The sequence below is a fragment of the Gekko japonicus genome, unplaced genomic scaffold (genome assembly GCF_001447785.1).
Source record: "Gekko japonicus isolate JY-2015 unplaced genomic scaffold, Gekko_japonicus_V1.1 scaffold289, whole genome shotgun sequence".
Lineage (NCBI taxonomy): Eukaryota > Metazoa > Chordata > Lepidosauria > Squamata > Gekkonidae > Gekko > Gekko japonicus.
Window position 1 is genome coordinate 1000581 of NW_015174282.1, and position 19343 is coordinate 1019923.

The 19343-nt window shown below is 43.6% G+C and overlaps 1 protein-coding gene across 1 annotated transcript in view; it reads left to right on the forward strand.

Moving 5' to 3' along the window:
- The first annotated feature begins 2028 nt into the window (after positions 1-2028).
- The window catches only part of NCOA2 (nuclear receptor coactivator 2), a 223136-nt gene continuing 205821 nt past the window's right edge, over positions 2029-19343 (forward strand). The window contains 1 exon segment of the mRNA XM_015423896.1: positions 2029-2125. The gene's annotated coding sequence lies outside the window, so the exon portion shown is untranslated.

The following is a 19343-nucleotide window of genomic DNA, read 5'->3' on the forward strand; positions in this document are numbered from 1 at the left end:
TATTTCTCAATCCAGAGCTAGCAACCCTAAATCTTATGGCTGTGTATGGCCTGGGGGAATTCCACAACCCACAAAAATAGATGCCCCCCACAGGCTTAACTTGATTGGTTTAAGGGTGGGCTGTACTTTTTGTGTCTACTTTAGACTGTATCAGACTTAGGATGCAATGTATACCTTTGATGTCTCACAGAACAGAAGCATAGGACTGGCTTGGACCACAGAGTAATAAACTTCAAACCCTATTTTGCCAGTGCAGCATGGTATAGCAGTTAGAGTGTCAGGCTACGACTGAAATTCTCTTGTCTCTGGGTGACCCTGAGCCTGCCACTCTTCCTTAGCTTAACCTAGTTCACAGGGGTTTCTGAGGAGAAAGTATAGGAGAAAAGAACCATCTATGTTGCTCTGAATTGCCTTGGAAGAAGGGCGGCATAAAGTGTAATCAAGTCTTCCCTCACTACACTCTGGAAAGTCAACTTCGTAATTTTCACAAGCAGAGAGCAGGGGGCAGATTAGATCTCTTGTATCACTACCATTGTACATAGATCAATTTGGAATTGGGACTCTAAAAACTGCAATGAATGGGAGGAATGAATTATTATATTATTGCATTTTCTGCCATCCAGTAAATAAATAACAGAAACCTAAGATAGGCTTCAAGGCTGTAATCCTAGGGATATTTACTTAGGAATGCGTTACACAGACCTCAGTGGAATATATGTCAGAGCCGACATGCTTAGGATCCATCTTCATCATCACGGTTTTAATTCCACAGATTAAATCATGTTCCCTTTTTCTGTTCTAACAATGGTTAGCAAATAATTCAATTAATTATTTCACATATCAGCAGCTTTGTTAAATCACTCGCTATGGGGAAGTTAGCCTTCACAGTTTCTCAGTTTGGATTATCTATTACATTTTAAACTATATGTCCTTGGCAAACTAGTTTCCTGCTACAGTGTAATTCATTTTGGAGATTACAATAAATGTTGTTGATGTCTCCGTCTTCTAGGTCCCTTAATCTGCCCTATGATTGTGATGGTTGCTTAATATGAATTCAAATGCCCATAAAACATATTTATCAATGCACACATTCCAGCACTAGAGAGTATCTCCAGACCCCAGTATTTGCCAAAGTGCCAAGAATCCAACACCAAAAGTGGAATATGGGGGAACAAAAATTTAGCCATTTGTGAAAAGTATTGGCGTGAGTATAAGAGAAACATCCAGAATTTTACACGCCCAGGAAATGTAACCACTAAAACAACCCAGATGTCAAAAGCTGTATTTGTTTTCTTTACCGAAGAATCAAAGAACATTTGTCAGACACGTGGTATTTTCCCATTTTGTATGATCAACCATTTTATTCTGATGTCTAATGATAGATCTGTCAGTGAGTGCCATCCTAAGCAGGTCTACTTAGAATCCTATTCAATGGGGCTTACTCCCATGAGAGAGTTCTTAAGATTGCACTGTGTGTTTCATAAACCGGCACAGTATTGAATCAGCAGACTTTTTAGTCTTTATTTTTGTAAAAACACACTTGCAGGTCTGCAGTTGGGGAACGAGAACCCTAACCCCCCCCCCACATTAGATGGACTGGATTCTTTCGCTCTCTCTTTGTTAAATGAGAGTGGATTTTCCACTGGCTTCCAGCTGACGCTCAGCTAGGTCCGTCTTTTTCTTTGCCTCACGACAGGAGCTAGAAAAGAAGCCTTTCCAGAAAGAGGTCGGGAAGGAAGTTTCCTCTTTACTAAAGGGGCGCATCAGCAGTTAGCCGCCTGCGCCTTCGCTCTTTTCCTCCCGTCAGAAGGGAAAGGACTTGCTTCTGAGGCCACTTTTGCGCCTGGCGAAGGCAGGGAGTGGCGGCGGCGGCGGCGGAGTTGATGCCGATGCGCCTCGGCCCTCCCCGTCCCTCCTCTCTCGCTGGGTAGCAGCGCGGGGAGGAGGAGAAGGAGGAGGAGGGTGAGCGGTGGGAGGGTCCCCATTGAAATAAACAAGCAGCCAGTTATTAAAACGGGAACATGGCGGCCGCGAAGGACTCGGCAGCTCCAGCTTCCTCTTACAAAGCGAAGGTCAGCGCTGGCGGCAGCCTGGGCGACAGGAGCCGGAGACGTTACTGACCTCGGTAAAAGAAGGCGCCCACGTACCCCTTCCCCCGCCTAGCTGCTAGGCCTCACTCCGCAGGCTAGGTTGGGGAGCGAGTAGGAGAGGGATCCCTCCCCAGTAGTATGTTGTATAATCGGGGTTGTGTGTGGTGCTGGCTGGGGATGGCTGGTGAGGACAGATGCTTTGAAAGCCACCCAAGGCAGGCAAAAAAGGGGGTGGCGACTCGGCTTGCTCTGACCCCCCCCCTCCATCACTCTCTTTTCCCTCCCCATGCAGAAGAAGCAAGTTGTGGGTCCCCCCACCCCCTTTCAGAAGTGGAGACCGGGGGGGGGGGGGGGGGTCGGCCCCCCAGTCCGAGGCCACTTTTCTTTTATGACTGGCGGGTGTGTGGTTGTTTAATGGAAATGCGTGCGCGGGGGTGGTGTAGAGATTCGCTTCTGTTTAAAGTTGCCCCCCCCTTCCCCTTCCCCTTCAAGGTGGCGGCTCGTCCCTCAGGGTGAGAGAGAAAGGGGCGCCCAGGCGAAAAAGGGACGGGAGCGGGAGAAGAGGAAAGGGGGTCATGAATGTTGCTGGCGGCGGGGAAGTGGAAGGGGGTGTTAATGGCGAAGGCTGGCCGCTATTCCTTCTCCCCCCCCCCACCCCCACCCCGGGTCTCAATGGGGAGGAGGACCGCTCCGCGATAGAAAGGACTTCAGGGGTGGCAGCTGCGTGGCTGACAATGAGGACCCCTTGCGCGGGGCGGGGAGGGGGGAGAGCGAGCGTGGTGCGGAGGAGAGAGGCTGGGGTCTCTCTTCCGAGGCAAGGAGGGTGCTTGGCTTCCCCTGGGGACAGGCTGGTGGTGACACCCCGGCGAGCGTGAGAGGAATGATGATCCAGCGAAGGAGGCTGGCTCGCGGAGAGGCGGCGGCGGCGGGGATGTCTTTTTGCTGACAGTCGCCTCCAAGATCGGGCCAGGGTGGCGGCGACGGCGGCTTGCTTCAGCCTTTTCTTCTTCCCCCCACTCCGGCCGCCGATGGGGCTTTAACTTCTCTTAACTTTGGTACGCAGAGGACCGGCCGTCGAAGTCCCCCTTGCTAGGCTCGTTTGACTGGTGCCCGGCTTTCCGGGCGACGGTGGCGGCGGCCTGGAAAGCCTTGGAGGGCGGCGGGTTTGCAGCGCGCCCCTGTCCCCGTGGATCCAGCCTTGCGGCCGCCTCCTCCTTTTAACTCCCCGGGGGCTGCGTTGATGGATCGATTGAACTCCCTCTCTGTGTGTGTATTTGTGGAGACTCCACCTTCCCTTTCTGCATAGGACTCCTTTTTGTTTAATGTGGGGCTCGGCTACTCCTCGGAGGGAGTGGGGAAGAGGAGCCTAATTCCAGCCTCCCTCCCCCTATTGTATGTGGCGGATGACATACCCCTCCCTTCCCCAGTGTGCCAGTGAGGGTGTGCGTCGTCTAATCCCCTCTCCACCTGCTCCCTGAGCTACCCTTGTGCAGGGGAGGGTGCCGGCGAGTGGGTATCAAACACAAACAACCGTCCTCGTCTTCTCCCTCGTCTCTTCACCTACCAAAAGATCCCTGCTTGCGATTGAACTGGGGGTGTTTTCATCTCGAGGCCAGTGATTTTCATCTTACACAGAGATGGCGTTTTCTTTTCTTTTGCAGGCAGACGCTCTTGTGTTCGAGGCTCTGCCGACAGTAGTGTTGCAAAGGTATCCAGGGTTATTGGTTGTCTTGGCAACTTTGACTTTGTTCATGCAATATGTATTTTCATCTAGACCGTTCTTCCATATGCTCTGCAATCGATCTAGTTAGTGCTGAGGGTTCGTTGAGCTGAACTATATGACATATTTGGAATAGATGAAAGAGAGGAAAATGGAGTAAACTTGTCTACTTTGCCCTTTAATCACTTAACAGAGCATTTTAGAGACAGATGCTATGGTAGCCAGCCTTAGGTTCTGGGAAATGTATTGATCTGCTCCTGAAACCAACTTTTGAGAATGTTCACGGTGGATGCGAATGTCCACCTGAAGTTGTGTGGAAAGTTGTTGGCTAAAACAAGCCAGTTAAACAATTCCCTTGTCTCACCAGGGGACCCTGGGAACTGTAGTTCTTTAAAAGGAGTTAGAAATTGTTAACCTCTTCATATTTCTGTTTCTTTGGGGGAAGGTGTGACATTGAAACTGCTAAACCCAGTATACATATGTAATATAAGTAAAGGCTTATTCATAATTTGGATAGATAGAAGCCATTTCCTTCCTTCCTGTTGAAGGTTGCCTACCTGAACATTTCTTTGAGAGCTGTCTTTTTGGTGTATAAATCAATCGCAGTGTCAGTATGTGATATATTAGAGTGTTGAGAGAATGGCTAGTGTACAATAAACAGTGTATTATAGTTTGTTTTCCCCCCCCCCTTTGTACAATTGCAGAATTTACCACAACAGTCTTGTTAATAAGAAGAAAAATGTAACTTTCCTGGTATCAGGAAGGTGATTTCCTTGTATAGTTAATTTTTAAAAAGAAAACAAATTTGGTATTTTTTTGAGACAATGTCACAATTCAGGAACATGAGTCTGACAACTGAATTTTTCACACACCAAATGTGTGGCTTCATAGTTGGCAAGGACAGGGTAGCTGAAACTTTATTAAGGGCTCTCTGAGTAGTTGGAAATCTAACATTGTTGGTTGGTTGTACTTTAGATACTTGTGCTAGTAGCTACACCATTCCACTGAGTGCTGTTTGCTTTAGAAACTATTGCTCTTCAACCATTGAAGCATGACAAAATTCTTTGAAAAATATTATGACACCCCTCCCCCACACACAAATGTTGAGGTTTTGTGTGAGTGATTATCCAGCTTTTCTTTGAGTAATCTGCGATACTCTCATGAAATAAACTTTACAACTTGCCACAATCATTGGTCATTTAATTTTAATTTTGAATAATCACCCTTCTGCTTGAGAGCCTATATGATATGCTAATAGTGCTTTGTCTATTGGGGTAATCATGGGGCAAAATGTTTGATTGCATAGAAATTCTGTTAAAGAAAAAATAGAATACACTAAAATGGACCAGTACACTCAATTCAGAATAGGCTTATCTTGTGCACTGTGTTGTAAATGGTATATTAAAAGATGAAGGTTTACTGTTAGGTGCAATATGATTAAATTGCTGGAGTTAGCTTTTACTGCATTTTGCTTTATAATAGGAGTGAGCATGCCCATCTGTAAAGAGTGCAGGTTGGTCTGTAGGAATAGCAAAGTCATTTAGAAAGACAGCTGCTAGTACAATGCTCACTGTTTTCTGCTCTCTCCTTTTGTTGATGATGTCACTGACATGTTGGCGTAAGCTGAATTCCCTATGCTAAACTGAAACTCAAGCAGGGAGGATACAGATAAGACATCTTAAAGATCTGACCCGTATCTGAGAAAAATAAGAGAAGTCTTAAATATTTTCTGATCAGTATGTTGTACGATGAATGTCAGTGGTCTGAGTTTGTACACATGGATTTTGTTCCATATCGTTTTATTCTAAACACTGAGAATTTAGCATAACAAAACCTAAAATCTGATTGCATACTTGGCAAGTTCATTGTGTTTCTTTCTTCTTATATTAAAGAGAGATACTAGTAATATATGGTGAAATTATTTGGTGGCATTTCTTTTTGAAGGATTAAAATCTAGATGTGTTTTGTTACAGATCACAAATTTTCTATTGCACTGAAATTAAATGGTATTAAGCAATGAAGATCATTTATCTAATTGTTCCTTCTGTGTATCTGCGCATATGTTACTAAAGACTTGCCTAATCAGACCCATACTATAAAATAATTAAATTGCAAATGATCATTATGTACCCTCACATTTTTAATGGGGCTAAAAAGGCAGCTCACCACTGTTTCATTCTCTGAAAATGTTATTTGATCATTTTGGATAGTGTACAGAGGGAATGCAGTTGGGGGTGGGAAAGAACTTCTTGAACATATGGAGATAACCAGAAAGATGTGCATCGTCAGCTGTGGTTCCATTGTATGCATTCAGATAGAAACTGAGCTATTTTTCCTCTTGGGGATTTTGGTCTTACAGAGGAATTTTTTTTTTTAACTTCAAGATGTACTGATAATGAAGCCTGAAGCAGTAAACTAACAATGCACATGCATGATGTTAATTTTCTAAAACATTACTACATTATTGCATCAATGCAAGTGAATTTCTTAGCAGTTACGGTTCCTACACATAAAATAAACTATTCATATGGTAAATAGGATGTTTCATATTGGCTTTATTTAATCAGTAGTTATATTATTAATGGCTTATTAGCAACATATCAATTACACAAACACATAATGAGCTAAAGAGTCAATAGCTTAATGTTTCAGATTACATGGTGAACTTGGAAATTTAAAATTTCTTATGTTCTAAGTTTGGAATATGAATTGGGGTGGTGGTTGCAGGAAACGAACTTTGATATTTTGAATACTTAGTTTTGATTTTTTTCAAACAAGATTCCCCACCCCCACCCCCAAGTTGCAGCTGACTTACGGCAACTTCTCCTGAGGGATTTCAAGGCAAGAGACATTCAGATATGGTTTGCCATTGCCTGCCATTAAGTGAAAGTAAGGTCATTGTTTGCCCATAATGAGTATAGAACTCACATGACATGGATAATTGAAATAATGTGTAATAGCTTCCATTGCAAACACTCATTTTATTGTATAAATTTTACCTGTCATGTGTTTGCATTTCAGTAGGTCCCATGCTGCCACCTTGCCCTGGAATGATTGAAGACCACTGATATACAGTATCTTATAAAGACTGACTGATTGCGGGAGGTTGATGTAACTTTATGGGGCATATATTGTTGCAAATGACTATTTATGTGGTTGGGGTTTTTTCCATTAAAAAGACTTTGGTAAAGAGAAAGGCAGCTCTCCAGATCCTATCATAATGACTTAAAACATTTGTGAACTGTATGATCTGCTGCTCCTACAGGGATGTAATTGGGACATGTCACTTTGAGCTGTCACAATAGCTGGATCATGTTTTGGTGCATTTGGGTATGAAAACATAAGTGGCTTTTGAAGTTTAACCTGTACCCTGCAAATGAAGACAGAGAGATGCCTCAGTTAGCAGTTTTTCCTTTTCCTGTATGCAACCTGAAATTCCTAAAATTCATCCATTTATCATTGTGTCTCACTGACATCAATGACAATGCCTTTGGTATAGCAGCCACATTTTTGATTTAGTGCCGTTAATCTATCACCTTTTAAAGAGATAAACCTATTTAGCTTGTCAGGTACATTTAACTTATTGTTGATGATGACATTTAAGGTGCTCATTAAGTGTTCTGAAGGTCTGTAGATGGGTAGAAGAATGACCTTGAATGTCCCAAATTGATCACAAACTTTAAAGATGAGCTAGTGGGAAAAATAATAATTGCATCTGGACTCTAGTACTGATAGGTTTCTTCGTTATGAAAAAAGCGTTTGCAAAGAGTATGAAGGTAGAATTTCATTTATTCTCTGCCAGACATTTATTTTCTTCATTGTTGAGTTTTGCTTTCCATCATACTTTTTCAATTGTACTGTTAATTGTAATGTTTTTCAGTTGTAATGTAATTGTAATGTATTTAGGTAATAGCAAAAATTCATGTAACACTAGTTTCAAAGCCTAGTGTGTTCAGTCTGTTGGACATGTTTGCTAAGGGCATACTCTTCCAAACAATCTACTATGAAGCTTGTGGCAGCATTTTTTTAATTGCAGTACCATTGCCTTTTCAGTATAAAATCCTGAATCTAGACATGGAGCCTTTCTTGTTTATCTTGTGAGTTCATAAACAATCCCAAGGCAGTGTACCTTCTTGTTGATAAGGTTCTGTGGGAGCATACACGTGTCTGTGTTTTTGTATGTGTGATGGGGAGAAGGGAGGGTAGTGGTATGCATGGCAGCCATTTACCATGTCTCCATCTTCCTGACTTAGTTCTGATTGCAAAGTATTATTGCAGGATGTTTCACTGGTGGATGCAAATGACATGTGTTAGAATTGGAAATTTATAGGTAGGGTGTTATAGTTGCAGGAAATCTTTCTGGCAGGACCAGAAAATCCCATACATCTAGTTACAGTACTAAATATTAGTTTCCGGTGCTTAAAAGCTTTGTAACTTTTACCCTAGCCATGTATAAGGCTGGTGCTTAACATAATGCTTTTTGAAGGTCTTAACATGAAAGATTTTAAAGTCCTAACATGTGGAATCTCTACTTGTGTGACTTGAATGTTCATAAGTGTATACAAACTTACAATTCAGTCTTATTTCACACCTTTGTTCTGAATCTAAGTTCTTCTTAATGCAGCATTTGTATGTTCCTTATTTCCTACTTTTGTCCTTGATTCGTTTGATCTACAGTGAGTTAGTTAGCTAACTTAGGCTGCGGTCACACGGAGCATTAGGCACGCTAGAGAGACGGAAGACAGGCGGATTTTCCGGGCGCGATCTCACCGCCACATCTGGGAAGCGTAGAGCTCCTGTGGCTCACCCGAGGCTTCACTCCGAAGATACGCTGTAAAAAACTAGTACCTCCGAGGTACTAGTTTCCGGAAACCGCGGGGCATGGGCAGGCGTCTGATCACGTTTCCGGTGGTAGTTCCGGCGCCCGCCCATGTCCCCTCGCAAAAAGGGGTTTTTCCCCCCAAGTCTCCACGGATGTGCACAAGCACCCAGCAGAGCATGCGCACATTTTAGTTAAAAAAAACCCCCACAATGCCGTTTGCCCCGTGGCCCCGCTTCTTTGCAGCGCCGCAGGATTGTCCTGTGATCTGCACCTCCCCCCTAACCACGGGACCTCCACGGGCCGTCTGCTCGCGCAACTGCGCGTTATTTTGCCCCGGGGCAAACAGCCACGCTTCCCCCCCCGCATTTTCCGGCCCGTATGACCGGGGCCTTAATTTATTTTAAATTGTGTGTTCGTATGTGTGAGTAACTATGACAAAGCACCTTGTCATATAGAAAAACACATTTAAAAGTCTATCTTGGCATAGGCTAATGAATATTACATTTACTTAGGAAACCTTCACATAAGCAAGTATCGGTCAGCTATAGATTTGTGTCAAGTTAGCCTTTTCAGGAAAAAAATGTTGAAAAATTAGTGGCAGAACAATTCCAGGCTTACTTGGATGGCACATCTGCCTTTGACCCTTTTCAGTTAGGCTTGGCTTTGGGGAAGAAATAGTTTTAATAGTGCTGGTTGGTGATCTTTATATCCACATGGATAAGGAAATGCCTCCCTGCTACTTCTGTTAGATCTTTTGGCTGCTTTCAGCACTACAAACCATGACTTACTGCTGAAGCATCTGGAAGAGGAGGTAGGTTGAGGTACAGCACAATTAAAGTGGTTTAGGTTCTTTGTTGCAGGATGTACTCAAAGGGTGACTGTGGGAAATGCAAAATCAGGACTGGCGGATCCTGCATGGTATAGTGGCCCTATCATGTTGGGTAATATATCTTTGTGAGACTCTGGAACAAAAAGCACACATAGTTCTGGGATGGAGTGTCATCAGTATGCTGATGATACAATACCACTTTGACTGTATCATTGGGAGCTGCCATCTCTGTGCTGAGCCAGTACCTGGATGTGGTGATCAAGTGGCTGAGGAAGAATAAACTGAAAGAAGGAGATGTGGCTGCCCCCTATTGTTTTTTTGCTACTTGCATCAAAGGACTTTATTAAAAACTTGTATGTCCTATTAGATGGGAGAAAAAAATAAGTTAAAAAGTATGAAAAATTCTGTATGGAAGTTGTACATGTTTCTGTAGAAAACTGATCCGACTATGTTGATCCATTTGTGATAACGCGCTAGATTACTGTAACACCCTGTATAGGAGACTATTCAGAAACTTCAACTGGTGCAACATGCAGCAGCCCATTTAGTATTGTCAAGACCACACTGCATTGGTCTTGACATCTCTTCTCTGGCTGCCTGTTGGTTTCCAGGTCGGATTTAAGATCTGGTGCTTCCCACTGAAGCTGTTCATAACCATCTCTCCTGATGTGAACTGCTATGGTAATAGTGCTCTTCTCAACAGGGTCTCCCAGCCAGCCCCCTGGCTCTCAAGTATGAAATTAGTTACAGCCACTTCCTTTGCTAGTGCTGCTCCTGCTGTTGTTGTACAGTCTCTTGAAAGGCAGGTGCTGTCCTTAGGGTCTTCTGGAACTTTTTCAGAGATCTTATGAGTCAGGACACCAGTGTGTAGTGGTTAGAGTATCAGATTTGGATCTGTGAGACCCAGGTTCAGGTCCCCATTCTGCTATGGAAGCTTGCTGGGTGACCTTGGGTCAGTCACACACACTCAGCCTAACCTATCAGGGTTTTTGTGGGGTATAAATGAAGTAAACAATAAATAAAGGTTATAGATGTGGGCTCTGGAGCTTATTCTAAGGTTCTCCAGCAGAGACTGCAAGGGGGCCTGGAGGGTTGTAATCCTTGTAACAGGGAGCTGCTCAGCTCAAAGTGTGAGCAAGTTTGTAGGAAACGTTGAACCTGCAGAGGTTTAAGGTCAACTGAAGGATTATATCTGGGTCTGATAGTCTTACTTTTTCCTGTAACCACAAGTAGGTTATTTATTCTGCCAAGATTAGAGAGTTGTGTTTTCTTCCTGCATGAGACTGGAGGACAGGAGGCCTTGAACTTCCAGGCATTTGCTCTTCCCCCTGGTCCAAACTTCAGTGCTTCTGCTACTCCTTCTTTATTTCAGTGCATTGAGCAACCTTAAGATACTTTGGTTTCAGATGTTTAAGGCTTTTAAGAATTTTCTGCTCAGAATTATGCTGAGCACCACCAACATCCCCCTCCCAATGCCAAACAGCATCAAGGGTTCAGTTTGGTGCTGCACAGTACCAATACCCCACCCTCCCCCATGTCCTCCTTAACGTATGGCCGATAAGTGGCTGACTTTTTTTATTTTATTTTATTTTTTTAAAATAATAAAGTTTTATTGATATTTTAAGCACAAAACAACAATTCCAATAGAAAAGTCAGAATACAAGCGAAACAGGTCATACCATTTACAACTTTCACTACAATAATAGTGCCCTATAGAACCGTGTATAGACTTCATAACGTTTGATTCAGTTAAATAGTAACATCTTGTATTTAACATTGCAAAGGCTGACTTAGGTGAATTCCCTTCATCAATCCATTATATTCAGTTGAGTGGACTATTTTTATGCAAATGTTGTACACCGCTCTGAGCCTGCTGTGCGGGGAGGGTATAACAACAACAACAATAATGTTTGCTAACTTTTGCTGCCCATCTCAAGTTCTAAAATTCTATTTATTTATTTATTTTATTTATTTAATTTTCGACTTATTATACCGCCCTAACCCCTAGAGGTCTCTGGGCGGTTTACAGGAATGTTCTAAGAACTTTATACCTTGTCTAAGGCCACATACTTATAGGGGTGGGGATTTCCTACCAGCACCCTTGTGGTGGGCCCGCTGCGTCCTTTTTCTGGCTCGGCTTTTTTCTTCCTTCTCGGCGGTATTTCTGAAGTAAGGACAAGTTTTTTATTTATTCTCTTATTTTTCTAATAAACATTCCTAACTCTGTGAGTTGTCATTAGCAAGTGGCCTACCAAAACTTGTAGTTAAGTCTGTCCTGGTTTCAAACTTGGCCAGCGCTACTGCTGGCTTCATACCTCCCACCTCAGTTAGGACCTTACCAGTTTACTCTAACCAGGCAAGAAATAAACTTAAGCTCCCGAATATAGTACAAAGCAGGCAAGAAATGGACTTTTTCACAGCTAATTAGAAACAGTCCTGAAAAATTCCTGCTAGAGATCTGGCTCTCTTGATTTTTTTTGTTTTTTCCCCCCCCCATCCCCCTGGGGGAAGGTTTTTATTGATTTTTTTACAGACTACAAAATGACAACAGAAAATATAGGGAAGGGAACTACATCTAGGGAAAAAGGAAAAAAGATCCACTACTAACTAAAAACCCAAGGGTAGGAGATCAATACATCAGTTTATCACCATGCTATTTTCAAAAAGCTACTAATAATACAACGAATTTAGACGGTTATGCTAGATTAATTATCGTTTAACCATCCTTTTAACTGTTTAAAGAAGTTCCCAGAGCATCCCCAAGGTATTTCAACAGTTTTTTTTCAGGCACAAATCAAAGTCCTTCAGCCCTTATTTATTCTTATCTTTTCTAATCCTCAATTTATATGATCTTTTGGGGGCACCCGCCCCCTTTTCAGAGGGGGAGTCCTCATCCGAAGACCCTGAGCCCAACTCGCCATTAGATTTGCTTTCTTCTTCCTCCCCTTTGCCCTCTTTTGGTTCCCCAAGCTGTGTCCGCAGAAATTCACGTGCTTTAAAAACAGAGTCAATCTTTTCTTTTTTTATCGTTGGGATTGAAAATGACGCTTTCTGGGATTAACCACCTGTAACTGATGCCATTTGTTTGTAAGAAAAGGGTTAATTCTTTATAGTTATTTCCCTTCTGCCTTATATCAAATGGAATGTCTTCTAAAATCCTAATATTGTTGCTCCCAATTTTCAAGAGTGTTCCTGAAGTTGCTTTCAAAATAGCATCTCTCACATATCTCTTCAATTTGCTTTATCCATTTGTAGCTGTAAGAGCTTTGACTCTTCCGTAGCTTGCTTCATTTCCAGCTTTTGCACCTTTTCCTTAACTTTTTTAGTAGCGACGTCCATTTCCTTCACCTTCTCTCCCATTTGCTCTGTTGCTTTTAAGGATTAAGTCAGTTGCATCTGCTGCGCTGCCACACTCTGACCAATTATTGACAGTTGTTGTTTAATGCCAGTGATCTCATCCAGCAGGGGGCGCAGGGAGTCATCCAAGAGTTTTGAGAGATCAGTGACCTCATCCGTTTGAGGACTACCCCCTAGTTTTGGTTTCAACAGCTTCTCTTTCTCCAGATTCTTCCCCGCCATCTTTTTGGATTTGTTTACTTTTCAGAAAAGTTGCTAAAGTCTCTGATATTCACCTGAATGCTTTTCTGTGCTTTGGTAAGTCTCTTAAAACAGTTTTAGTCGCTTATTTTTCCACTCCCCCCTATTTCCGTCCGTGTTCCGTCTATGCGTTTGGGAGGGACCCCTCCCCCGCTCGCTTTCCCGTTGCTCTTTGGGGGGGGGCAGCTTCTTTTTATATCTTCATGCTCGCTTCAACCTGACTCACAGTTTGTTGTTGGCCATTCGGCCTTGCTCGTCATCATTTATTTCGCCCGATCTCCAATGCTTGTCCCGGTCAGCAGCACTTGTACCATGCGGTCACTCAGAGGCAGGACCTTCAGGGCGGAGGGGTATCTTAATTCTCCGGCATTCGGACATCGAAGAGGTCGCCCCTCAAAAGCCCCCTGGCTGGGAGCCTTTTCCCTTTCGCGTTCCGTTGGACCCCCTCCCACACGCTGGTGTGCAGTTTACATCCCCGGGACGTCTGGGAGATGTGTCTGCCTGCGTGTCGCCATAAGCCGGACTTTTTTTTTAATGTTCATCAGGGAGACTCGGGGGTGCCAAGCATTGGGATCCTGCTGTTGGAGAAATGGTAGGGGTATCTCTCAGGGTTCATGAGGCCTCAGGCTATGCCATAGGAGCTCCTCTTCCCTGGAGGAGTCTTCCTTTCTGAGAAGTCTTCTGCTATGTTGAGAGTGGGTCATGGCAGTTCTGGACACACACTTTGGGACCTGACTCTGTCAGCGAAAAGGCAGGGTATATAAGAAGAAGAAGAAGAAGAGAAGGATTTATACCCCGTCCTTCACTTGGAGTCTCAGAGCAGCTTATTGTTTCCCTTCTTCTCGCCACAACAGACACCCTGTGAGGTAGATGGGGCTGAGAGAGCTCTGACAGGAGCTGCTCTTTCAAGGACAGCTCTGACAGAACTATGGCTTGCCCAAGGTCATCCAGCAGCTGCAAGTGGAGGAGTGGGGAATCAAACCTGGTTTTCCCAGATTAGAGTCCATGCACTTAACCACTACATCAAACTGGCTCTCCCAAATATCCCAAATAACATTTTGTAGGTATTCACTTTTGTGGTAGTCACTTTTGTAAATGTAGGTGGTCACGTTTGTAAATGTAATGAGATAGAAATTTTTATCAGTTGGTGAATTAATTATACAGTGACTGCTACCTCATGGTTTTTACTTAGTAAAATTACTTTCACTTCATGTCGAACTTTACTGGAACATGTGATTGGCAAACCTGCAATTTGCCTCTGGAAATCTTCTATAAACCAGGACTTTCTCTGTTATATCGGTGCTAGTGGCAGCTTGGAACTCTCATCCTATCGGATTCTGGCTTTTGGAAGAACTCTGAGTCCTGTAGAATTTTGAACTAAGTTGTCCTTATGGCTTGGTCTTTACCTAGAGATCTGAGGTGGTAGACTGTACTGTACTACTCCAGACTGCAGGTGAAGGATCATATGTTTAGAAGTTCCTCTACGAGCTGATGTAATGGAGCCCATTTTACCTCCTCATTCTGCTGCATGTGTAGACTAGATCTTTTGGAAATAGACAATATTTGTGTTGGTAAGAATTTCAGAAGTTCTGAACAGATGCCTTGTTCACACTCTCATTGGAGAATGAGGTGGTAGAATGCACTGTGCTACTGAAGGCTCCAGGTAATGAAATCCATATCTGGGTGTTCCATGCATAATGTTTTCGTGCATAATGTTTCCATGCAAGCTACCACAGCAGGCAGAAATGTTCCACTTGTTGTGCTGTGTTGTTTTTCTTTTTTGTAGGGAGTTTTTAATATATGGGATTATACTAAAATGTGATCCTTGTCAGAAGGAGTGCAATCCATTCTACCACTTAAAATTTCAACCATCTCATTCCCCAGCATCTGTGAACCAGGCCTTGGGCTTTAATCCTACCAGGGAATAAGCTCCTCTGACTTCACTGGGACTTACTCAATGCATGAAGGTCAGATGGCATATTCAGACATTTACTTACTATATTCTCTTAGTGGTATTACTTTTGCTATGCAGTATTGCAAGTGACTTGCTAGGAAGCCATTTAATTGTCCCTGGTTCTAAAAAATAAGATGAGAATAAGCTGTTTTGGTGTCCTATATTGCAATTATCTGCATGCTAAATGAGTTTCTGGATGGATTTGGGGGCTATCCAGTAGTGCTGGGGGCTATCTAGTGTTTTACACTGAGTGTCACATGTATGACTATCTACCCACTGGACAGAAGTTTTGGGTGTGTGCCCGGTGCAAGGAGCTCCTGGTTCTCAGGGAACGGGTTTACTCCCTTGAGGCCAAGGTGGCTGACCTGGAGAAGCAGAGACAGTCAGGGGCATGGAGAAGACTCTCGGGGACTTGTTATATATGTCCCACTCTGAGTATGGCAGCCACACCGCTGTCAGGGAGCATGAGGGTCGAGACTAAACAGGGCACCGTGCTGCAGATAAGGGGAATGTGCCCTCAGAAGGGACCTCTTCTTCAGCTGGTGAATGGGTATCCTTTCGCACCAAGGAGCCATCCCTTGGCAGGGAGGGGGGGACTCTTGGTAGTTGGTGATTTGATCCTTAGGCAGGCTGACAGCTGGGTGGCAAACCTGCATACTGACCGTATGGTGACTTGCCTGTCTGGTGCAAAGGTAGCAGACATTATGTGTGTTCTAGATAGGCTGGTAGATAGTGCTGGGAGGAGCCAGTGGTTGTGGTACATGTTGGCATGAATGATGTGGGGAAATGCAGTCGTGAGGTCCTGGAGGAAAGATTTAGGCTGCTAGACAGGAAACTCAAGGCCAGGACCTCAAAGGTAGCCTTCTCAGAAGAGCTACCTGTTCCACGCGCAGGGCCGGAGAGACAGGCACAGATCAGGAGTCTCAATGCATGGATGAGACAATGGTGTAGGGAGGAAGGGCTCACGTTTGTTAGGCATTGGGATGCTTTTAGGAACAAGAGGGAGCTGTACAAAAGAGACGGTCTCCACTTGTCCCAAGAAGGAACCAGGCTCCTGGCATACTGACCATATGGTGACTTGCCTGTCTGGTGCAAAGGTAGCAGACATTATGCGTGTTCTAGATAGGCTGGTAGATAGTGCTGGGGAGGAGCCAGTGGTTGTGGTACATGTTGGCATCAATGATGTGGGGAAATGCAGTTGTGAGGTCCTGGAGGAAAAATTTAGGCTGCTAGACAGGAAACTCAAGGCCAGGACCTCCAAGGTAGCCTTCTCGGAGACAGGCACAGATCAGGAGTCTCAATGCATGGGTGAGACAATGGTGTAGGGAGGAAGGGTTCAAGTTTGTTAGGCATTAGGATGCTTTTTGGAACAAGAGGGAGCTGTACAAAAGAGACGGTCTCCACTTGTCCCAAGAAGGAACCAGGCTCCTGGCGCTTAAAATCAAAAAGGTGGCAGAGCAGTTTTTAAACTGAATATTGGGGGAAAGCCGACAGGAGATGAAAAGTCTCTGGGTCGGGATGGTTCATCTCAAAGAGATGAAGGGGTAGCTGTTACTTTTCTACAAGGAAATGGATTAGAATTGTCCACTGGGACTATGGCTGATATGGACTGCCTGGCAAGGTCTCAGGAAGCAGGAGGAAGGTTGTGGGCTTAACATGCCTGGGAAATTATAGGTGTTTATATACAAATACTAGAAGTGTCCGAGGTAAAATTGGGGAGTTGGAATGCTTGGTGTTGGGGGGGGAATAGACATTGGGGTATTTCAGAAAATTAGTGGGATGAGGAAAATCAGTGGGATATGGTGATTCCTGGTTATAAATTATATCGGAATGATGGCTGGGAAGAGTTGGAGGTGGGGTGGCTTTGTATGTCAGAGAGGGTATACAGTTCAGTAAGATTGGATTCACTTCTGGAAATGCTATGGGTTGAAATAGTGGGTCCAAAAGGAAGATAACACTGGGAGTTTATCGCCCACCAGATCAAAAGATAGAGGAGGATTATAAAATGATGAATGAATTAAAGATAGCGGCTAGACAAAATACTGTGTCGTAATAGGTAATTTGAACTACCCACACATTGATTGGGTCATATGTGTTAAAGTTGGGAAAAAGAGATTGAGTTTTTAGACACTCTCAATGACTGTGCTACAGAGCAAATGGTCACAGAACCTACCAGGGAAGAGGTGAGCCTGGATTTGGTCCTACGTAGCACCCAGTACCTGGTGAGAGATGTAAAAGTGATTGCACCACTTTGGAATGGTGACCATAATGTTATTGAGTTCAACATTTGTATAAATAGGGAGTAGCCCAAAAAGACTGACACAACCACTTTTAACTTTAAAAGGGGTAACTTCTCTGAAATGAGGAGAAATATGAGGAAGAAACTGAAATAAAAAGTAGAAAGGGTCAAAACAATTGGGGAAGCTTGGAGACTATTTAAAACTACAATCCTAGAAGTTCAGAAAATATATATACCGCAGGTTACAAAAGGCACAAATAGGTATAGTAAAAAGCCTGCATGGTTAACAAACAAAAAAATGGAAGCTGTAAAAGGTAAGAAGGATTCCTTTAAGTGGTGGAAAGCTAATGAGGTTGATAAAAGGGAACACAGACTGTGGCAATCAAAATGCAAGTCTGTGATCAGGCAGGCAAAAAGGGAATATGAGGAGCATATAGCTAAAACATAAAGACCCACAATAAAACTTCCTTCAAATATGTTAGAACCAGGAAACCAGGCAGGGAGGCAGTGGGGACCTTTGATGACCAAAGGGTAAAAGGAGTACTGAAGGATGATAGGGAAATGGCGGAGAAGCTGAATGCATCTTTTGCCTCTGTCTTCATTGTGGAAGATGAGAAGTGCTTGCCCACTCCAGAACCACTGATTTCGGGAGGGGTGTTGAAAGACCTGAGTCAGATTGAGGTGACGAGAGAGGAGGTCCTACAACTGATAGACAACTTAAAAACTAATAAATCACCAGGCCTGGATCCAAGAGTTCTGAAAGAACTCAAATGTGAACTTGTGGATCTCCTGACAATGTAATCTTTCGTTAAAATCTGCCTCCATTCCTGAGGACTGGAAGGTAGCTAATGTCACTCCCATCTTTAAAAAGAATTCCAGTGGAGATCTGGGAAATTACAGGCCAGTCAGTCTGACGTCAATACTGGGTAAGTTGGTGGAAACTGCTATTAAGGAAAGAATTAGTAGGCACATTGATGAACAAAAACTATTGAGGCAGACTCAGCATGGGTTCTGTAAGGGAAGATCTTGTCTCACTAACCTGTTCATGTTTTTTGAGGGGGTGAACAAACATATGGACAAGGGGGACCCAATAGATGTTGTTTACCTTGACTTCCAGAAAGCTTTTGATAAAGTTCCTCATCAAAGGCTCCTAAGTAAGCTCAATAGTCACGGGATAAAAGGACAATTCCTCTTGTGGATCAAAAACTGGCTAATTAATAGGAAACAGAGTGAGTATAAATGGGCAATTTTCTCAGTGAAGGGTGGTAGGCAGTGGGGTACCACAGGGATCAGTACTGGGTCCGATGCTTTTTAAATTGTTTATTAAGGATTTGGAGTTGGGAGTAAGCAGTGAAGTGGCTAAATTTGCGGATGACACAAAGTTGTTCAGGATGGTGAGAACCAGGGAGGATTGTGAGGCACTCTAAAGGGATCTGCCGAGGATGGGCGAGTGGGCGTCAACGTGGCAAATGGGGTTCAATGTGGCCAAGTGCAAAGTGATGCACATTGGGGCCAAAAATCCTAACTATAAATACACATTGATAGGGTCCGAACTGAGAGACCTTGGATTCATAGTAGATAACTCACTGAAAATGTCAAGACAGTGTGCGACTGCAATAAAATAGGCCAACGCTATGCTGCGGATTATTATGAAGGGAACTGAGAACAAGTCGGCCAGCATCATAATGCCCCTGTATAAATCAGTGGTGCGAACTAATTTGGAGTAGGCCACCACACCTCAAAAAGGATATTATAGCATTGGAAAAAGTGCAGAAAAGGGCAACTAGAGTGATAAAAGGGTTGGAACACTGAAGAAAGGTTAAAGTGCTTGGGACTCTTTAGCTTGGAGAAATGACGGCTGGGGGGTGACATGATCGAGGTTTATAAGATTATGCATGGGATAGAGCAGGTAGAGAAAGTAGTACTTTTCTCCTCTTCTCACAATATAAGAACTCGTGGGCACTCAATGAAATTGCTGAGCAATCAGGTTAGAACAGATAAAAAAAGGAAGTAGTTCTTCACCCAAATAGTAATTAACACACGGAATTCACTGCCACAGGAGGTGGTGGTGGCTACAAGCATGGACAGCTTC